Genomic DNA, 12,670 nt, shown 5'->3' with positions numbered 1-12,670 from the left:
GGAGGAAACTGGAGCACTCGGAGAAAACCCACACGAACACAGGGAGGACATACAGACTCCACACAGAAGGCACCCCAGCCGGGAATTGAACCGGAAAACCTCTTGCTGTGAAGCAACAACGCTACCACTGCACCACTGCACTGTCCACTTGTATTCTTACTATTGAAACTGCTCTTGTTTTCATTGCTTCATTCTTCAGGCCAGATGAAGGTGTATGTGTACAACTGCATGGGTGTATGTGTACAACTGCATGTATATTTGCATGTGTAGCTCCAATCTATCTGTTAGGTTTCAGCAACAAAACTTTCATAACAGCCCTTCAGAGAGAAATTACTAAATGACTAATGAAATCTAATATTCAGTATTTTCTGTTTTTTTTTTTTTTTTACTGCTGCAAATTACTAATGTCTTTCTAATATAGATATATATTTTAGAAAACTATATTCAGCTGCATAGTTTTATGCTCTTGAACTTACTTGCTGGTTCAAATATTTATCCTATAGATCAGTTTTCAGGTTGTTATACTGAATTGCTATGGTTAAGTTTATCAGTGCTCCAAACCTAATTATAAGCATTTATTTATTGATTTATCTATCCTTTGTTGACCAGTTTAGTGATCTCTTTTTTGGGGAGATCCAAGGTGGTCTACTAGAATAAATTTGGCCAGGGCATCGATAAGTGCCATGGGATATTTTACATCCACCTGAGCTACCATCAACTCAAGAAAATGGGTCCTCAGTGTAACATCTCACCCAAATGACAGCACACTCAGTATCAACAATCCAACCAACTAGATTGGGACTAGAACCCACAGCCTTCTGTTTTTCTAAAACCAAAGGCAAGTGTGCTATCTATTGCATCACTGACACTAATTATTATTTATTATGCTTATGTAAAGGTTACTCATTTGCTGAGACAACTTTTAATTTACTGCTAGTGTACCAATGTAACATAAATAACATAAAAAATAAAACAACATGGTGGTGAAAATGGCTAGTGAAAGGGTGCCTAGTTCTTAACAGGTAAGTCACCATTCTATGAAACATTTTAATTAATGCTTTTAAGCATAACTTTCTATAAACTTGCAATGTACAATTTCAGATTTAAATTTGTTCTATAGTACTTGTCAATGGTAAAAAAAAAATAATGTCTGAACTTGACTCTTAGGCACCCCCATACTAACCCAACAACCTGTTCATTATCAGTTTTTAGAGACTCATGGGTTCATAGGTCATTACTGACCCCCCCATACTAACCCAACGACCCTGTTCATTATCAGTTTTTAGAGACTCATGGGTTCATAGGTCATTACTGACCCCCCCATACTAAACCAACAACCTGTTCATTATCAGTTTTTAGAGACACATGGGTTCATAGGTCATTACTGGGCTGTTAATCTGAAGGACCATTAGTAGCACAGCCACAGTACCCCAAATTGTAGGTATCCTCTGACTTGACTAATGTATACCTTGTTTTGACTCCTTTCAATGAATGCTGAAGGGCCATACCCGGGTGTATTTATGACTTCCCAACCATTCATCTAGGTTGCACTTAAAGATGGTCAGCGAGCTATTTTGCTTTGCATCCAGAGAAAGTAAGAAGTCATGCACTTGATTATTTTAGTGAGAAGATGCTGCTGCCCCTCAAGCTGGGTCATATGCCTGGACAGGTACCTTCCAAATGGGCCGTTATACTCTACGCTGAGCCTGGTAAGGGAGGTGTACAGATGGATGATAAGTTCCTTACATTTGGAAGAAATACTTCTGGAGATTAGTCTGGCAAGGTAAAAGGACTTCCTAACAAAAGTGAATACATGGTGATCAAAGGATACTTCATTGTCAATGAAAGTACCCAGGTCCCTAATGGCTAACTCAACTTTCAAAGGGGGGGGGTGTCACCTATGTGGTAGTTGCTTGGGTGTCCAGTTTTGCCTGAAGACACAGTGCTGGATTTCTTGGCATTTAATTTTAGTCCATGGTCAAGGCACCACTTATTGGTGAGTGTTAGTCCCTGCAGAACAATCTGAAGGCCAGATTGGGATTTAATGACTACTCCAACTTGGTCATCCATAGGCCCTTGATGTCAGCCTTGATATCAGAGAGGCAGCTACCAAAGAGAGGTGATCCTAGGTCCAGTCCCTGGGGCACATCACTGGCAACTCCTCTTTTCAAAGAGAGTGTTCCTCTCACACCAGTAGATTTTGGGTTCAGTAGGGGACATAGTGGTTTACATTTAGTTTGATTAGCCTGTCGCTAATGCCAGAATTTGGGATGGTATCACAGGCCATGGCCAGGTCCAGATAGACAGTGTGAACTGATTTGCCCAAGTCTAATGCATCAATGGCATGTTCAAATAAGCACATCAGTTTCAGGGGGCAATATCTGCCTTTAATAAACCTAAAGTAGCTTGGGATCATGGCTTGCAGCTGGCCTATGTTTTTGTTAATAAGGTCCATATCAATGTGTTTCAGTGATTTGCAGATACGGCTGATGAGGCATATAGGTCTATAGTTTCCTTTATTAGTAGTGGGTCTTCCCTTATATAGAGGGATGACTAAAGTAGTTCTTTATTCCTCTGGGACGAATTCAGTGGAGAGGCTGAGCTTGAGATGGAATAGGCTTAATAGTGTGTCTACCAGACACTGTCTGATGGAGAAAGTGTTTTTTGACATTAGAGAGAGAGAGAGAGAAAGACAGAGCATTCAGGACTTGCTGGAAGGTGATCAGAAGCGGTAATTGTGGAGATACCAATAAGTCGAGGCAGGTTAATGGGAGATAGGGGGGTAAAATCAGACCTGAATTTGTCTGCTAATATGATGGCTATGTCCTCAGGCGATGAGTAAGTGCCGTTGTTAGATATATTAGCTCTGAGCATTGCTGGGCAGTACCTCTTAGGTTTCTGACATAGCTGAAGAAGGCTTTGTGGTTGTTCTTAGCAGCTGTAGCAATTGTTAATTTGTACTTACTTTTGGAGGATTTGATTTTGTTTTAGAGTTCTTTGTTAATCATTTTGAGTTAATTTCTAGATGATAGGGTATTCAGTTTGTTTTACAGGCTATGAGTTTCTTCCGTTTATTATATAGTTTGTTTTTACTAGGGTTTCATTATAGGGGTTTATTCCTGAATTTGGCATTATACTTATGTCTTATGGGGACAGTTGCCTCAATGCACGTTGCCCCCCTGATCTTTCCATGGATGCAGGATCCTTACTGGACAAGCTAGCTGGGCAGTTTTTTGATCTTGTATGGTACCTGGGGTTCGGACAGAATTGGTGCTTCAGCACATTGCTTGTGATACCTACCGCTCAACCTCTTAATGCAAAAAATCTGGAAAAAGCTTGACAAAATGGGGGTACAAATAGGGATGTATTTTAAATATTGCTCTTATAAACTTAGAAAGTTGCTAGAGTAACAGGATTTGTTTTAATATACATTTTCTGAAGGATTTGAAGTCTGAAACTCAAATGTATGTCATTATTTAGTGACTACAATCCTGAGATCATCCCAGTGATTTGACAGGAAAAAAGAGGAACAGGCCAAATATATGAGCTAAAAATCTGGACATTCTGTGAAAATCTGTACAGTTGAGAGGTGTCACATGCGTAAGACATATTGGCGGGACTGATTTGTATCTCAGAAGAACCCTGTGCTCTGTAGTGGGCTTCCTGTCATTGTGAAGCAGGGTCTATCCCTACCCCTATTTGAGTATGGCCTTGACTGGTAGATGGGAGATCGGAGGTTCGTCCCAGATCTGGCCCCTATATCTCTGATGGACAGAGGCAGACAGTAATGCTCAAACTAACATACCTACCACATAACCTCTAGAATCTTCCTAACTAACATACCCCTCCTAATAAACGCACATATTACACAGGGACACAGTTGGGTTGGATTGCACAGTTGGACATGTAGGGGCCCTAGTGGTCGTTGACCTAGTATATAGGTTCATAGGTTCATAAAAATCTGGACATTCTGTGAAAATCTGTACAGTTGAGAGGTGTCACATGCGTAAGACATATTGGCGGGACTGATTTGTATCTCAGAAGAACCCTGTGCTCTGTAGTGGGCTTCCTGTCATTGTGAAGCAGGGTCTATCCCTACCCCTATTTGAGTATGGCCTTGACTGGTAGATGGGAGATCGGAGGTTCGTCCCAGATCTGGCCCCTATATCTCTGATGGACAGAGGCAGACAGTAATGCTCAAACTAACATACCTACCACATAACCTCTAGAATCTTCCTAACTAACATACCCCTCCTAATAAACGCACATATTACACAGGGACACAGTTGGGTTGGATTGCACAGTTGGACATGTAGGGGCCCTAGTGGTCGTTGACCTAGTATATAGGTTCATAGGTTCATAGGTTGGTACTGGGCTATCTGCCCGAAGGCAAATATTAGCCCAACCACGTTGTGCGGTATTCACCGCCCCTTTAGTAGTTCCCTAGACCCTTGTACTAGCAGCTAGTACCCTTGGCCCCTATCTAGTAGTGCTGTTGGTGTGATCCCCGGTGTGAACTTTCTGTTACCCATCCACTCATCAAGGTTCCTCTTGAAGAGTGATAGTGAGGGGCTCTGTCTTATGTAGATCAGGACCCTGTTCCATAGTAAGGGAAGTCTCTGCGAAGAGAATATATCCCTCCAGCATGTTCTATTCATTGTTGTGTTGAGGTTTATATCCCTAGAGCATGTAGCTCGAGTAGATTTGGTTTTGCTAAGATGGAGCATGTTCAACAATTCTGGGTTGGACATGGCTCTGTATGTTAGACAGAGATCGCCTCTGAGAAAGCGGTATGCAACCGAGAACAGTCTTAGATTTTTCAGTCGTGCTGCATAGGGCAACTGTTTGAGGCCAGTAATCCTCTTGGTTAGGTACCTTTGTGGTCTCTCCAGCTGCTGGAGATGTCTAGCCAGGTACATTCCAATTGGTGCATTGTACTCAATAATGGGTCTGATGAGGGAAGAGTAGAGGGGCACCATTACATCCTTAGATCTTGATGCGAACCCTTTCGTGATCAGATGGGTCACATAGAAGGATTTTCCAACCACTTTGGCAACATGGTTATCAAAGGAAAGCTGACTATCTACTTGGGTCCCTAGATCCCTTATTTCTTCTTCAGATTTCAGGGGATTACCTCCTATGTTGTAGTTTGCGGGTACTCTGTTTTTTCCAAAGAGGGTTACTACACATTTTTTTGCATTTAGCTTGAGACCATGGCTTTGACACCATGCATCAGTCTCATTTAGGCCCTTCTAGAGGATCTCCATGTCAGCCGGGGACTCTATTATAGCACCCAGTTTGCAGTCGTCCGCAAACTTAGTCAGCCACAGCCCTTCCGTGCTTCCCTGTACTTCTGAGAAGTATATGCCAAACAGGGGGGGCCCCAGGACAGAGCCCTGAGGCACACCACTTGTTACTGGTCTGGATTCGGATATAGATCCCGCTACTCTTACTTTATGGGATCTGTCTGAGAGCCAGTTTGCAATCCATCTTGTGATGTAAGGGTTTATGCCCAGGCTGGTGAGCTTATCAATAATACCTGAATGGGGAATGGTGTCAAATGCTTTAGCAAGGTCAAGGTAAGCCGTGTGTACCTCCTTTCCCTTATCTATAGCCTGAGTAACTGTCTCAAAGAAATGCACCAGGTTCAGGAGGCATGATCTGCCCTTGACGAAGCCGAACTGTGTGGGGTCCAGCGACTGGAGGTTCCCAATCTCTCCATTTATGAGTTCCATAATGATTCGCTCCATAGCCTTACAGATCAGATCGGTCAGGCTTATTGGTTGGTAGATCCCAGGGTCAGTTGTGGGACCACCACTGCCGTGCACCATTCTATGGGCACATATCCTGTGGAGAGGCTGAGACTGAACAGGGTATTAAGATGCGGGGTTAATTCCTTTTGGAGCTCGCATATGACACAGCCTGGGACACCATCTGGTCCCATGGAGGCAGTGTTTTTAGCTTTAGATAGAGCCTTGTTAATCATATCAGTAATAATTGGACTTACACAATCCCCTAGAATGGTAATAGGCCCTGTAGGTGGTGAGGGGGGGGGGGGGGATTTGCACTGAACCTGTCAGCCAAGATGTTGGCAATGTCAGAAGGGTCAGTGTATTTTGTTCCATTTTGTACTAGCTCAGAACAGACCTGAGCATTGCCATTTAGGTTTTTGACATAGCCATAGAAGGCCTTATGGTTATCCTTGCCATCCTTGGCAACTTTATTTTCAAAATTAGCTTTAGTTGACTTGATGTGGGCCCTCAATTTCTTACTAATGCTGATCAGGGATGATTTTTCTACTTGAGATTTGACCTTTTTTTGTATAAGTCTCCTCCTTTTATTGTAAAGTTTGCTTATGGCTGGGGTCCACCAGACTGGTTTCTTCTTGCTTGAGGAAGGAGTCTTGGTTTTATTTGGGATAGCACGGTCCATGCAATCCTGAAGATGCATATAGAGTGCCTTGGTGTAGGATTCCACATCCTGGATATCATTATCCTTCTGCAGGGGGATAGTGAAGCTTTCCCCTTCGGACGCAAGTAGTTTGAAGTTTGCTTTGGAAAGGTTTTTGACTATTGTTTCTTTGACTGGGGGAGGTGGAGGGGTGAGGATGTCCAAGGTTATCAGTTTGTGGTCTGATCTGACCCGAGAGGGAGTGATAACGGGTGTGGTACAATAGGCGCCCATATTTGTGATGACTAAATCCAATATGTTGTCCCCTCTAGTGGGAGAGCATACCAGTTGTTAAAGGGCATTTGAATTTATAAATTCTATGAATCTCTGAGCATAGGAGTTGGAACATTGGTAGTTCACCCAGTCTATACCAGGGTAGTTGAAATCACCCAAGATTATGGTGTTGGGTAGGACCTTTATATTTTCCAATGTCTCAAGGAATGCAGAGTGAGCATCTTGGGACATGGTGGGTGATCTATAACTGGCTATGACTTGAAATGTTGTTTTGCCTGCTGATAGTTGCGCATGGAGGATCTCTGGGGCATCATGCTGCGCTACTAACCTGGAGATATGGGTATCCTTGATGAATATGGATACACCTCCGCCCTTTGTACTGTGATCCGGTAACTGAGGCCGGAAGGTATGATATGAATTGTAACCTGGCAGTGCTGGGATGCTGTCTTGAGCCTTGAACCAGGTTTCCGTCACTGCACAAACATCAATTTTCTCCATGCTGAGGAGAGCCTCGAGTGTGTGCATTTTGAGGTTGAGACTTCTGGCATTGAGTAGCATTACCCTTAGTTTTTGGTTACCTGTGCTGGTTATGGTGGTTGGTTTGTCCTTTGAGCCTTGCCTAAAAAAGGCACTATGGGGACGGCAAGAGCCTTGGCCAGTATTCGAAAACCTAGGGGTGACAGGTGCAACCCATCTCTGGCAAAACAGCGAGGCTTGTCTATCATGTCATCCCAGGCAGACAGACACTGGATCCCCTTAGAATGACACCAGAAGCTTAGCCAATTGTTGAAATTGATCACTTTGTCTTTGTATTGTGGTATCATTCTAGGTGAAGGTAGTATGCTACTCAAGGTCAGGGTCATACCAGCTTGGGCTACATGATCAGAGAGCCCCTCAATGTCTCTTTTCATGTAGTCCAGGGAGGTACGTCTTAGATCATTCACACCAACATGTACAATGACAGCGTCATACTTGTACTTGTTCTGGAGTGACCTAAGTGCCTGTGTTATGTGGTGGATCCGAGCACCCGAGAGGCAGCTGACAGTAACCTTCTCCTTGTTCAGCCTGGTGAGTGGAACATCCGTGTGCCTTACTATAGAGTCTCCTATTACTAGCGTGTTAGGTATGGTGTTTTGCCTTAAGGGCTGTTGTGAGGCACACTGCTGAGGTGAATTATGTGTTTTCTGGCTTGTGTTTGGGGGTGCAGGTTGCTTGCTTGTCTGCTTTGGAGGGCACTGTTTCTTTTTCAGATTGGTACCTAGTGCCTCCGAATATGTTTTTGTGTATTTATGCGTATGTTTTGCCGGTGCTTGTTTTGTAGATTCATGTGTGACAGGTGGTGTGTTGCAAGTGTGTCCCTTATCCTCTTGACTGTCTGTTACAGTCATGGGTTGAGAGTGCTTCGCCTCCAGTCTGGCTGTGTATTTGCATCTCTCACAAGTGTTTGTGTCTAGAGGTAAGAGGAGAGGGTTGTCTGTATACATGAGGCAGTTGTGACACTGCCTCAGGATGCCCAATTCCACCAGATGAACTGGAGAGTACACCTGAAGCTGACCTCTGGACATGCTTTGAAGAGTAAATTGAACTTAAGTCCTGTGGATGATCAAGGGTCTTATATATTTATAGGCTATATTATAATAATGCTGTCTAGGAAATTTGGAGAATAATAGTGCTGTCTAGGAGATTAGGACAAGTGCTGATTTCTGTTTTGCAAGTGCTGCAATAAGAGCAGCTGATCTGAAGCACTTGAGGCTTGCCTAGTTCTAAGGGAAAATTTACAGCGCAGACTTTGTGGGGCCGGGAATACTATACCCCAGCTAACCACTGCTGCCCGACGCTGCTCTGTGCGCAAGACCACGCAAAAAGAGAGTTGCAGGGTTTTACCTCTAGATAATTGAGGAAAGTGAGTACAAGAGCTGTTTTTCTCTAAGCAAGTGAGAAAAGTAAGTACAAAAACTGTTTTCCTCTAGGTAATGAGGAAGATAGAGTGCTATAGTAATTAGTAGCGTATTTAGTGCTTACAAGTTCCGAACAAGTGCTGAGCATGAATAAGCAAATTTAAGTGCTAAAACTAAGAATCTGTATCTGCACTAGATGAGTTAAAGGACAGAAACAAGTGCAAATACAGGCTTTCAAATCACAAAGTTGAGAGAGATGGAAGAGATTGCCCAAACGGCCAGTAACTACAAATTCTGGGCCAGAATCACTACTTATGTGGTAGACAGGTTACCTAGTGCTTACCACTCTCACTGATAAGCTAGAAGGCTTCCTTCCAAAACAGAAAGGCTTGGGGGACACAGAAGCTTACATACAGTCATGGATACATCAAATCTGTATCTGGAACACTAGTTACAGGAAAGGTAGGAAACAGGCTTACAGTTTTTTTTTTTTTTTTTTACAGAAAAGTAGCTAAAACAGTAGTAAAAAACAATACACATGCAGTGCAAGCTAGCACAGCTATGAACCTATGACCATATGAACATCACCATACTACAAACAGCGCATTTCCTTTGCTTCATAACCATAGCTCTCAACCTCTTAGCACAAAAAAATCTGGACAAAGCCAAAAATAACAGAGGACAAAGCCCCAAAAATAGAAACACTTTTTAAATATTGCTGTTATAAACTTAGAACGTTGCTAGAATAAAACGTGTTGTGTTACCATGCATTTTCTGAAGGATATAAAGCCTGAAACTCAAATGCCTGTCATTATTTAATGACTTCAGTCCTCACTGATTTGCCACAAAAATCCAGAAAACCACATATTTTATGAGGAGCAGACCAGAAATATTAGGCAAAAAATCTGAACATTCTGTGAAAATCTGGACCGTTGAGAGGTATCATAACTCAAACTAGTAGCTTTTCTTGTTGCATTCTGTTATGATCTCTGGTGTGACATTAACACTTTTGTATCCTACTGAGTTTCTGAAGTGCATGCCTATAAAATACAACTGCCGTGCTGAATGTTTGTATCTGGCTTATTTGGGACTGGGTGAGAGGCTTTTGTAACTTAAGGAGGTATCTTGTTTGCCTCCTGAGGTGTTCTTACAAAAGGTGCTGTGAGTTTACCATTTGTTGCTCTAACTTGTTTTATAGTTGTGTGCTTGACAAGGTGTGTTTTCTGTAAGTATGTAACAGGATAGAAACTGACCTTGATTCTAATGCCAATTTCCTGATCGAAGGCAAAGTAAAGCTGCCAAATCACCACCAACTGTGATGGTACTTTCACTTTGTGCCTCCTACTGCTTTAAGTATTCTGGTCCTGAGTGGTTTTAATTGTTAATCTGATATGAGAACACCGTTCACTGTCTGAATTATTTAGCAAAATAGAAGTCCTTTTGTTTTACAGATATAATATTTTGCATTGCTAAAATAGTTTTACCTCCTCTTTCGTGCATTGGTTTTTGTATTGATCTTTAGAAGTTATAAAGAATGTCTCCTACAGGGTCATGGCTAGCAAGTGAAAAAAAATATTGCTCTGACACTTTTTTTTTTTTTTTTTTGGTTTTAAAGCAATGATGCTGTTGATGTTGTACTGACTTTCCATTGGCTCACTTTCTGTATTAATGTACCCCTTTCACACTCTTACTGATCAGAGCTATTTGTTATTTTATAGGTAGAAATACCAGGACAGCAAATAAGGCAAACCTTCTCACAAAAACTATTTGACACAATGAGATATTTCCCAAGAGGACATCTGATATGAAGTATTAAGGACCAGTGCAAATCTACACGTGCTATGCAGCCACTTAGGAAACAGTGCATGAGCAACAGAAGAACAAGCCTTATTCGCAGGAAATGTGCATACCACCAGTACCCTGATAACGAGAGGTTTGCAAATGTAGTTCTACAGATGTTTCCTTATTTTACCAGGGTGTCTCTGACTGGGTCCTGTGTGCACCTGCTATACGTATAGAACTGCGCTGCTACTTGTAGCTGTAGCAAGCTTTGGATTTTGTTAGCCAATAGCTCATTTATTATTTGTTTTACTTTTACTACTGTTTTTTTTACCTTTTATTACTGTTTTTGACTCTAAAGCCTGGTCAGGAAGAACTGTCCACCCCATGGTCAGCAGATGCTGTGACTGACTATGACCCAGACAATCCAAGTTTGATTAGTGTCCTAAGTGCTGGAATATCTGGGCAGCTAAGGGTAGGAGTGAGTAGCTTACCCCAACATGTGCACCCTGAGGGGAGGAAGATGATGGTACCTGTTGGCAGATTGTTCCGGCACAAGTGTAGGCTTAGACATTCCCATTGGCTGCAGGACTCCGGGATGTGGCCATGCTGATCCCAAGCAGATGATGGTAGATGTCATGGGCATTCATGTGTAGAAGCATGTACACATTATAGAGAGAAACTAGGATGTACCCGCAGTGGCACAGATGCCCATTTTAGTCACCAGGGAAGTGGGATTACATCCATGATAGGGAACTCCCCTCATGGCTGTCTGTGTGACAGAGGTGACATGGCCTGCTCTTGTCTAGTGATAGGAACAAATAGGCAGCAGTAGTAGCTCAGTGATTGTCAGGCATGGTGGGGGGGGGGGGCATTTAATGATACTCAAAATAAACTGCTCACCTCTTTTTTTGTGAAAAATAGTTCCTTTTAGCTTCCCTGGGCTGCAAACTTTGCATCTTTACATTGTGCTATCTTCTTTCTGTGGACCTCCATTCCTGAAAGATGGTGCCTACTTAGATTTGATGATTCCCTTGATGTATTATTTATTTATTTGCTTTTGTTTATCAGGATAATCTGATTGAGAAGTGACCCTTTTCAGCAGAGGCCAGGGGAATAAAGCTCCAAGAGACAAAGAGATAAAAATAAAAAAATAAATAAAAAAGTGAGACAAAGAAAATAAAATAAGGAAGTCTCATACAAATGAAGTAGATAAATACAATATAGAATTTGTACATAGTTGCAGAAAAAATTTGTAGAAATATTTGTCAGTACACACTTACAGTAATGTTAAAAGTGACATTAGAGATCAAAATACTTTGCAGGTAAATGATACGACAAACGTTGGAGAACCCCATCTCCTCCTTTAAGACTGCCTGTACTAAAGTGTTGCACTTGTTGTTGATTTAAGTAGTTTGCGCACTCATGCTTGTTGCAGGCCTCTGAACTACCTGACGTCTGCCTAGACCCTTGTGAAGAGGGGTTTTCCGTAATTGGGCACTATGCTGTATATACTGCAGTTAGGTTTGGCACTTTAACAAAGAGGTTTAAAGGCTATGAGCTGTTAACAAGCTTCATCCTTTAGTCTGGGGTTTGATTCCCCTTGGTGTCTATTTGCCAGCTGTGGAGTTCTGAGAAAGTCAATCAGATGGTTCTCCTGGGTCACTCCAGCAAAGAGGCAATTGTACTCATTGGGTGCAAATGATTAACAAATAAAAAAAGGAATTCTAGGCGGAGTTTTCCCAGAATTTTAGTAACTGCTTTTCTAGTGACAATGCTTCCTGTTTGGCTTCCCTGCTGTGCTTTCAGGTTTTTCTTTATCTTTAGATTGTTTAATATGAGAACTGTCCATGTTCCTTTTTACGGATGTTGTTGTTAATCTTCATTTCCCAAATTTGGACTCTTTTCGTAGATTATTTTGTAGCAAATGCATGATTATGCATGTTTTTGCCTTTGATTTAAGCCAATGTGTTTTATAATTACCTTTCATTTTGGCCAAATCTCATTTCATCTGTTCTACAACTTGTTCTATCAGCCCTGTTTCACATCTTTGCTTCATTACAAAAGGACATAGTTTCTCTTCCAGCCTTTCAGTTCAGCGGTGTTGCTGATAAACCCACTGAAGAGGGTAGGTATTCTTACTAACTACATTGATACCCCCATCTTACCCCTCATCCTCTTATGAAACCCCCATCTTACCCCTCATCCTCTTAGCACAAGTAATCTGGACAAATCTAAAGTAATGGGGGACAAAGACCCAAAAATAGGGACAGATTTAAATAAATGCTCCAATAATCCCAGAAAGTGTC

Source organism: Protopterus annectens, chromosome 15.part0 (assembly GCF_019279795.1).
Source record: "Protopterus annectens isolate FY-2018-M chromosome 15.part0, PAN1.0, whole genome shotgun sequence".
NCBI classification, from domain to species: Eukaryota; Metazoa; Chordata; order Ceratodontiformes; family Protopteridae; genus Protopterus; species Protopterus annectens.
This window is presented reverse-complemented; position numbering follows the sequence as displayed.